Genomic DNA, 9995 nt, shown 5'->3' on the forward strand with positions numbered 1-9995 from the left:
GAAAATGGTAAATATCTTCCCAAAAAAAAAAACCCAACAAAAATGCCCTTCCCCCCCCCCCCCCCTCAAAGTGTGCAAACATCACCATATCCTGTCCAATATTTCAGTCATTCTAAACATGCCAGCAACCTACACTGTTAAATGCCACTCAGCTAAATCTAGAGGACACACTTAAGAAAAATATGGCATTATGCAGAATAATGAATAATGAAGAAATGAATAACTAACCATCCATTCTTCAGAAGTTATCTACATTCATTTAGTTCGCTACTTCAACAGCCAGCAAAAAAAAAAATATTTCCTTATTTCTTAAAAGGTAGTTCCTTTCTTTGAACTCAGTAGGTTAAAAAAAAGAAAAAAGAAAAAATTGATTTTAATGACATTTTCAAGCCATTATACAAAGTTTGCAGACCTTTAAAGACCTATTGGATAAAAGAAATGCAAGTGACCAAAACTGAACATTTCTCACAAGCTGAAATTTTCTTTATTTATGTCGGATCAGCTCGCTGGGTTCCCCACAGCTGAGAATCTGCCTCGCTCACTGTGACCTCCATTCTGCCACTGATCTGCTCTGTGGCCTCCAGCTCTCTCCCTCCATCCTCCTACTCTCAGAAGAGAGATAAACGTGGTCTCAGAGGATGATGTGGATAACGGCTCCAAAGAAGGAATATGTGACAACCAAAGCCCTGTGTAAATCACTACTCCGGGGCTACAAAATCTGTTTCCCTCAGACCCAGCAGTCTCCCAGCCACCATCATTTTAAGTTATCTGAGAGCACTAACAATAGCCGTCTTGTTTTACCGAGACTTAAAGGATGGCCTGGTAGCAGAGAACTACCCTGAAATAGCTCAGGGATCAAACTCCAACATGAACAGCAGGGAGGGGCTTTTTGACCCCCTCTTGCATTACATTCCTGCTGATGAGCTTATCTCACACTACCTTCAGAGCAATCCAGGCCTTCCTTGGTGCCAAAAAACTCCCTGCTACATCCATCCTTACAACCTCATGTCTCTGGCCCCAAAATGTCACAAAACAAAAACTCCAGTTGCCATAAGAAAAAAAAAAAAAAAAAAAAAACTTAAAACCAAGGGCATGATTAAAATTAACCAAAGCAACACCACTCTACTGCATTTAAAGATCTCCAGATAAAAAGGTCACCAATATATACAGTGCACCTCACAAAGCAAAGGTCTGTGTCATGCTGCTGTCAGGCTGAGCCTGCAAACAGCTTGTTATAAAAACCCACATGCTGTGTTATCCACAGCTGGGGTGGGCAGAGTATGGCTGCTGGTTGAATCCCCACCGCCTGCAACCTTCCTCCAGCCTGCAGTCCAATCCTTACCCCAGGGTCCCTCAAGGGTGCTGGCTCCAGTACTCACAGCCTTTTCTTCCCATACAACGAATAAGGAACATGCTGTATATTTTGGTGATGTGATGGACACACTCTTGTCAGGTGAAGGTAAAGGACACTGCCATGAACTCCACAAAGAGCATACACCCTGGACAACTGAAGAGTAATACCGGTACAACACCAACTGATGATATCCTACTTAAGAAGAGACAGTTGCTTGTGTCAAGTTTAACCTCAAGAGGCTTTATTACAGGTTGCAGTGGACTCTCAGAAGGTACAGGGAGGAGTTGAACCCCACAGGCTCCCCAAAATATGTTCACAACTCTACACAGACACAAACATGGGACCTCAAACTTGAGTTCTTACAAAGCCACTCTCCAGGGTAGAGCCACACATCACATGAAACAGCTGCACCACATCAACACGCTCTTCAGGTGCCACAATGCACATGGTGCTAACGGGAGTTGCCACGAAGTTTTATTTGCCAAGTAGTTCATATTCCCACCCACAGTATTGCTGGAGTTTTTTCTTAAAATAAAAAGAAACCACAGAAAGATCAGATTTTTAAAAAAAGCAAGGATTTGTAACCAATTTCCATGGTGACTACTATAAACTCAAGTGATATTAGTGTGCATACACCCACGTGTCCCCTATGTGAGCTTGGAACACCTGGACACATCAAAGCCAACACATCCACAAGAGCTTATGAAAATAGGACATACCATCAAGGTGGCTGAAAATTTTCATGTTCCTTCACCAGGAACACAACAAGGATGATAACGTGGTCTGGAAACACCACAACGTTTTGTGATGTCATTTGTTAAACTATTCACTTCTAAGGAGTCCATCATACAAGGGATCAGTTGCATTCATTTTTTTTTTACAGTGTCACAGACCTGCTAGCACACTTGGTGTGCAAGAGGATTGGAGCCCCAGCTCCTACCAGCCAGAAGAGAGCACCTTGCTCACCAGCCATGGTGAGTTAGTATCCCTATCCCACATTACTGCTGTGCTACAGATTAATTTTTGCATCCAAGCAGAGCAGGACAGATCCTGAAGTCAGATGGTTTAGATGCTCTCTTGAGAAGGAAGAGTTCAAATCCATTCTTCACCAACTTCGTTTCCAAGAGGTAATCTTTATACCTCTCTAATTTATGATTTACCACTCTGACACAGTGTTTTAGCTCACCAACAGAGCTAAAAAAATCAGTTATTTAATTTCCTTAGACTTGACTTCATTAACTTCTGGAGAGGACTAATGTTTGTGGCCACTGGGAAAAGATATTTCTACATTTTTCCATTTTCTGGTCTGTTAATTACGGTTACTGAGAGAAGGAGACAGCAGTTAGATTTGTGAAATAAAACAGGCTGTGTTTTAGTATTTGTCAAGGGCATAGAGAAAATAATTTCTATTTCTCTTTTATATAACTCAACCATACAAAGTAAGTAAATCCACATACTTCAGAAGTCAGCATCAGCATTCTCCTTAGACCCTCATTTGGGCCAGCAGGAAATTAGTTGGAGAACCTTAGATTTCATTAAAAGGGATTACTTTTCTGTGGGATTACAGTCACAGAAACCATGAAGCAATACAACTGGGGTTGAGAGGACAGGCAGCTATACTTCTGTAGCAGGCAGAAGGAATACACTACATGCAGGAATACCCCTCCAAGCTTGAGGCAGAGATGGGCAGGAGTCCCGCTAACTTTTGCGGATGGAGGATTGTGAAAAGCCCAAATCATACTACTTGACAAAGGTGGAGACCAGTAAAAGAGCACCATCACACCTTTTGACCAAAGGGTACTGTAGGGAGCCCATAAACCATAGGTATCCTTCTGCTTGTGAGGAACATTAGCAGTTTCACAGAGCTTTCCAAACTCTACCTCAACCACTCCATCCCCACCAAGTCAACTGAGATTCCCTCACTCCAGGAGAAGACTGTGTTTCAGAGGCACCACAGTTAACTTGTGACAGCAAGTCAGGGCACATTTTAGTGCGAGAGACACAACAGAGAGAAAGCCCTTCAAGTGAAAACCAGAGAGGGCTATCCAGCAGCGCTTTCAGCAACAGCAGAGATGAGGACAGAGGCTCCCAGGACACGTGTGGTGTGTTCGTGGCGTTCCAGCCACACACTCTGCCATTTCAAGAAAGCATGGCACAAAGCAGTACAGCTCAAGAGCAGCTGCTCCACCGAGCCAAAGGATTGAGAATGATAAACGACCACGGTACCCAAAATCAGCCAGTATTTTCAGGACTTAAAAGACCCAGACCTCTACACCTATTTCCACATATAGTTTGGCCAAAGTAACAGCTAGATGCTCCTCTAAACCCAAAGATGCCCAGGTAAACATTTGAGCAGCTATGTGATGATTCAGATCCAGGCACTGAGTCAGACCCAAGACCATCGTTTTTTTGCCGGCTCGGTAGTCATCCAAATCTGTTTCCCAGTCCAGCTACCCACTCCACAATGGGGGTACAAGGGAAAGGCAGTATTGTCTTTTTAGAGGCAAAGCCAGCTGAAACTACGGACCTTGCGACTCACTGAAAAACACCGTACATCTGTTCCACAGCAGTGCCATAAAAGATTAGTAAGCGCTGGGCTAGCAATCTGGAAAGGGAAAAGGACCTAGAAGAGCAAAGTGTTATCACTAAGTCAATAAAACATTTGTAAAAGACTGAAAACACACAGCATTCTTGCACAACACACAGAAATGGTCCTAGGCTGATTTCTCCTCCTCCACTAAACCCGTCCGGTAACTCCGGGAACAGGACTGTGTCGTACAGGCTAAGGGAAAAGTAGATCAACAGGGTGAGCTAAGGACAGAGCTCTGGGCTCGACAATATTTGTGCAGGATCACAGAGTGGACGTGCATTAGCCGATACATACGGTTTCACTTTACATAAAGCTTGTGTTTACATCTAATATATCAGGGCAATTACAGCTGGTCCCAGCACTGGATTTGAGACAGCATGCCTATACGCCACGCAAAGGATTTTTTAGGGGTGATCAGAGAGCAAGGATCCAGCTGAGCGGCTGTATTTCTGGGGCTGAGGATGTAAATTGCTAAAAAGCTTTGTTTTGAGGCCGGGTTTGGTAACTGACAATTGGCTTTGTGCATTTCGCTACTGTGCGTCCGAGACTAATCCCTCATCCGCCGCAGCGATTTAAAAGACGGAGCAATTCTGCAGAAGTCAATGGATTTGACTGAAAACACAAGATCGGTATGAACTGCCAAGCCCCCAGTATTGTAACAGCTTTGTATAAACAAGAAACACCAAAACACAAATGAACTGCAAGCTTTCACAGCTCGTAATTTACATCCCGCCTCACACATCAGATTATGGTGACTTTCCTACTTAACCTTTACTCTTCATGTCATCGCCTGAAACGCCGAGGCAGAGAAAGCGGAGACGCACGCAGACGCACATCGCGTGCGGGCGATCCGCTGACATAAACACATGGAGGAAATAAAGGAAAAAAAAAAAAACAAAACAACAAGAAACCTAAACAAACCAACACAACACCCCAAAACCCCCAACACGACCGCAGACACCGGCGGGTGCCCTGCCCTCGGTGGTCCTTTCCCCCTCCCCAGGAAGGCAGGTAGGGATAAAAGCGGCGCCCGCAGCCTCCTGCTCTCCACCTGGGCTCGGCAGGGCACCCACCCGGGTTCCTCGGGGCTGAGGAACGAGGGCGAGCACCTTTACGAGGAGATTTTGTGGAGTTGGCCGTGTGGGATGGGGCGGCGGGGCAGACCCCTCAGGCAAAGACACCCCCCCCCGCCCCAGCTCTGCCCCACGGCGGCCACCCTCTCCCCACCGCCGGCTGGGAAACCTCCTTGGCCATCTTAATGAAGGAGGGGAGAACCGGGCTGGTCACCACCGCTGAGGTGGGCGCTGGCCTTCCCGCCAGCCCCTCGACGCCGGCGGCGCTGACAGCCGCAGGTCGGCCGAGGGAGAGGCGGGAGCGCGGCAGGTGCCTCCCTGAGGGGAGCTGAGGGGAGCTGAGGGGAGCCCTCGCCCGCCATGCTCTCTGAGGAGGGGGACGGGGACGGACCCCCGGCAGGCGGGAAGGGGGCGGCCGCCTCCGCCTCCTCCTCCTCCTCACCCGCCTCGTACCTCTCTCTTGCGGTGGCCGGAGGGGACGGGGTCTCGCCGCCCGCCCGGGCTCGCCTCAGCGCCTCGCTCCCCTCCCCGCTTCTGAGCGGCTCCCGGCGCGGCTCCCGGCGGCTGACTGGGCACTGCGAGGCGAGAACCAGCGCCGGCCTGTTTTCCAGCCGCCTCCCCTTCGGTCCGCCCCGGCTCCGCCTTAAGGATCCCCCCGCCTCCTCCTCCTCCTCCTCCTCCTCCTCCTCCTCTTCTCCGCCCGCTTCTCCCCCGGCAAAGCACCGGCCCGGCGCGGCCTGTGAGGCGGCTGGGTGGCTCTCCCCCGCCGGCAGCCTGCCCGGGAGAAGGAAAACCTCAAACCCAACCCACCGAAACGGCCAAAATAAAACAAAACAAAAAAAAAAAACACCCGGGGTTAATCAATCCTCCTCTCCTCCTTTGGGACAGGGCTGGTGAGGGATGGCACTGGGGATCCCAGCGTTAAGCCCGCAGTGCCCCTCAGACATAAACCACCTCAGCTGGTATGGGATATATACTCTTAAATACCTCTGGGCACAGACCCCTCCCGAAGGCAGGGGAAAGAAAAAAAAAAAAAAAATCCCATTACGGTCTAACAAGCTGGGAAACGGCGTTCGGAGCCCTAAAGCGGAGGGGACAGGGCTCTCCTGCTTCTGAATTCGATGGCTCTCATGCGGCTGCGGCGTAACAGCCTCGCCTCCAAGCAGCAGCCCCGTAAACAGCGCGTTTTATTAAAGGACAGTCTCTTTCCAAAAAAAAAAAAAAAAAGTTTGCAACCAGGAACGAGCACTGTGTGACGCGCGGGATGAGGATCCACCAGCAGAGCCGAAACGCTCCGATATCCCCCAGCCTGCCCATTTAGACAGACGCTGGCTGAAACGGCTTTTGGATGTCTGGAGGAAAAAGTCTGGAGAAAAGACTGCGCCTTGGATGAAAATAGCCGTGTCTGCAAATTGCCTTCGAGCGGTTTCAGGTTTTATAAAACACGCTCAGCTGCCTGCCGGAGGTTCGCACCTGCACGACTGGGGTGAGGTTGCTTAGCCAGCCGAAACATCTGGGGAAAACAGCAAGAATAATACAGGGTTTGGGTTTCCCAGCTTTGACCAGATATTAAGTAACAACTCTGCAAACTTTTCCATTTCGTATATACAGTGTTTGTAGGCCATTTTCTTTCAGACCTTCCACTCTTCTGACTGCCCGTTACTGCCGCTGTCACCGACGGAATCGATACTGGCAAAGCACCTCGAAGGACCCAGATGCTGAAGCCACAGGAGTATTTGACAATCCATGTAGGACAACGGGCATCTCACGGCCGCACGCTGTGTTTGAAACGTGGTTTCTGAGCCTACAACCCATAAGGATGGCTGTCCCCCTCCAGCACACCGCAGGAACCAGCCAGCGCTGCTGGGCCAGGCTGGGCATACTGGGGTGCTAACGAAGAAGCAGCAGCAGCTCTGGCCTTTCACCCATGTCATGCAGCCTCAGCATAGGGTCTCCACCGAGCCTACAGATGGAAGCAGAGCTTTGCGAATTAAAGGACTTCAGGGAAATGAGCCATATCCCTGTGTTAACCAGCTATATCTGGAAAAAGGAATTGGCAACGAGGTTGGTTATGTTGGCTGGGAAGAGCAGCCTTTCCCACCAGACCAGACAGAGTCCAAGATGATGAGGAAATAGGGTCAGTTTGATGGTCCCACATGGAGCTACCTATCTGGAGGGGACGGAGGGGAAGCCGGGATTTCCTCCCTGTGGTCCTCAGCATCTCACAGAGCAATACCTGCCCCCGGGGCTGCCTCTAATCGAGGCTGCATCTGTTCATAGCCAAGGAGGAGCCACGGTGAAGAACAGGCTGGTGCTCCCTGTTCCCACAGAGAAGCTGACCCATGAGAGATGCTAGTCATCCAGCAGCTGGGAAAGCTGGTAAGCCAATTCCTACTGAATGGCACTTCTATTTCCTCCATAGCAAATAAACAACCATTCTGCAGGACTGCACTAGCTCTCAGCTCGCTTGGCTGCAATTTGAAGGATTTGAACTAAATCTAGAAAGCTCTGAGTAGCTGGGGTCCCCTGGGCTCTACCCTCTTTCTCCAGTTTAAATTTGGCAACAAAGCCCAGTCAGCTCAAAAGCCCTAGGCATGCTTGCAAGACATTTTGAGGGTACATAGAAATGCAATTACCTGTGGGAAAATAAAGCTAAAATGCATTGCAAGCACATGTTTAATACAGTGCTTGATGCATTAAGAAGGAGGAATTGACAGATATGGCTGACGCTGGTGCCATACTCAGACAGTAGTTCCAAAGAAATTTGATGAAATCCTAAAATAAGCACTTTTTGTGCCTCTGACATTTGTTTTCTTAGCTTGTGGTCTGTGAGCAGCTGGCCTTCAAGGTAAATAGAGCATCCTTCCTGGGAAGAACCCATGAACCACAGGTTTATGAATGAAATGCAAAGTGAATGATAAAAGTCCAGAGAGTGTAACCCACAAGCTAGGAAGAAAGACCTCCCTGTGCAACACACCTGAGAAGACTGCCAAGAGCTGCAAACCAGAGACATAATCAGCATGAAGAAAGAAAATGGTAGTATTGCCTGGAAGGTCTCTTTCTGGGAGGATTGTTGGGGTTTTTTGCACTACAGCAAGATCTCCCAGGGCTGGACAGAAATAGCTCAGGTCTCATGTCCTTCAACACACACACATTCAAATGGGGAAGGGAGGCTAGCAAACTAGTCTGGAGAGCTCATGGTGGGCACAAGGAGGGTAGAAGGATACCTGGACACCATATTAAGCTGTACTTCTGGCTTTGGGGGTGTTTGAAGTCTTGTCAAGGGGACCTATGGGATGGATTGATCCTTTTTTTTTTTTTCTGCCAAGCAAAATAATGATTTAAAGCCATTAAGCAATTGTCCTTTATTGACCAACATAATACCCCATTCCTAGAACTGTCAGATGAGATGAGGATCAAGCCTGGCATGAAGCTTTTTTTAGAAAAATAAAGATCCAGCTGCCTGGAAAAGAGAGCAGGAGTGGAAATGAAAAGTAGGCAGCATTCAGTACCCCTCCATGCTCCAAAACACCACATTCCTGATATTCAGCATAAAAAGGCTTTGCCTCTTACCGTTCTCACGCAGCGGTTTTCATCCTTGGATTTAAAAATGTTGGTAAAAGTGCCGTTATCCACTTGAAGTCAGCAATCTTTCAATGCAAAGCCTCCTGATACAAGCCACAGGGTGTGCTATGCTTTACAAATTGCCCACTCTTGCTAAGATTCGGAGTTGGCTTTAAGAGCACGTCTGCAGTCTAAAGGCCTCATTGCATGTCAGAAATTTGGAACATGCTCAAATCTTTGGGGGATCCACTTGCACGCTGACATCTAGCAGGACCCTTGTCAAGTTAAAATATAACTCAAAAGCAAACACAAAATATGTAGGTTAGAACAGGAGTTTTCCAATTTTCTAACCCAGGAATCGTTGTAATTAGGACTCCTGGGCGCTGATTTTGGCTCCTGCTCTGGGCTCAGCGATGTGCAACTGCAGAGCTGCTTGTGTTCCCCCATGCAGTACACTAAGTACAGTTTGGAAATACCTGTGTTAAATAATTACATTACAACAACTCCAGACAGCCCAGCTGACTTTTCCATCCTCTACACTGTTTGTTTACTAGAGAGAGACTAATCCGTTTTACCTGCAAAGTAGACAAAGCAAACTTACTGTGAAGGCTCAGATGTAATGCTTCATTATCTTTCCATCCATACGTAATACCGAATTTCCATGATTCATTCACCCGCTTGAGGAATACTTGAATAGTGAAACAAAAACATACATTCCCAGGAGAAAAAGCAAAACCACGTCCGGTGCAGGAGAGAGAAACATTCTGACATAAATACAAAGTCCCACTAGAAGTTTTATCTGAAGCAAGACTACTGATCATAAACACAACGGGGAAGGGCAAAGATCAAACAGTATCGCTTCTTGTGAATGTTTTTCCCCTTTTCCTCACAATCCCCTGACAATAAGTCAATAAAAGGTTTTACCAAGACTACAAAGGGAATCTGAAAGCCCAGCAGCCTCCCTTTGAAAGTATATTCAGGCTACAGGCAGTTTCAAAAGTCACTTCAGAGTGTCTGCCCTTTGCTAAAAAGCCTTGTCACCTTCCAGCCATTCCAGCATAGCTGCAGTAATTCATGGGAATGAGTAATAATGACATTTGCTATTCAGTCATCATTTGACAAGCTATCATAAATATTTCCCTGTGATGATAATCTAGACACAGGACGACCATCCATTTCACCTTTATGGTTAGAAACAAAACAAGCCCAGGTGAGGAGGAGAACTCCTGAAATTCCCATCGCAGGTTTTTTTCTTCCTTATTCCCTTCTAGGAAGGTGATTTCCAGAATGATACAGCTCAAACAATAGTTTCTTCTAATATCCTGAGAGCGACAGGCTTTATCACTTTTCTACATGCATTCCTGGAAGGATACAGCTGCTGAGAAAAGTATCCAATCTCAACAACAGAAAAAAA

General features: G+C 47.4%; 1 protein-coding gene across 1 annotated transcript in view; it reads right to left on the reverse strand.

The window, feature by feature from the left end:
• Window positions 1–5553, reverse strand: part of SMOX (spermine oxidase) — a 55570-nt gene extending 50017 nt beyond the window's left edge. The window contains exon 1 of the mRNA XM_010580749.1: window positions 5471–5553. The gene's annotated coding sequence lies outside the window, so the exon portion shown is untranslated. The remainder of the gene's footprint in view (window positions 1–5470) is intronic.
• Window positions 5554–9995: the final 4442 nt, after the last annotated feature.

The sequence above is a fragment of the Haliaeetus leucocephalus genome, unplaced genomic scaffold (assembly GCF_000737465.1).
Source record: "Haliaeetus leucocephalus isolate CR32 unplaced genomic scaffold, Haliaeetus_leucocephalus-4.0 Scaffold741, whole genome shotgun sequence".
NCBI lineage: Eukaryota > Metazoa > Chordata > Aves > Accipitriformes > Accipitridae > Haliaeetus > Haliaeetus leucocephalus.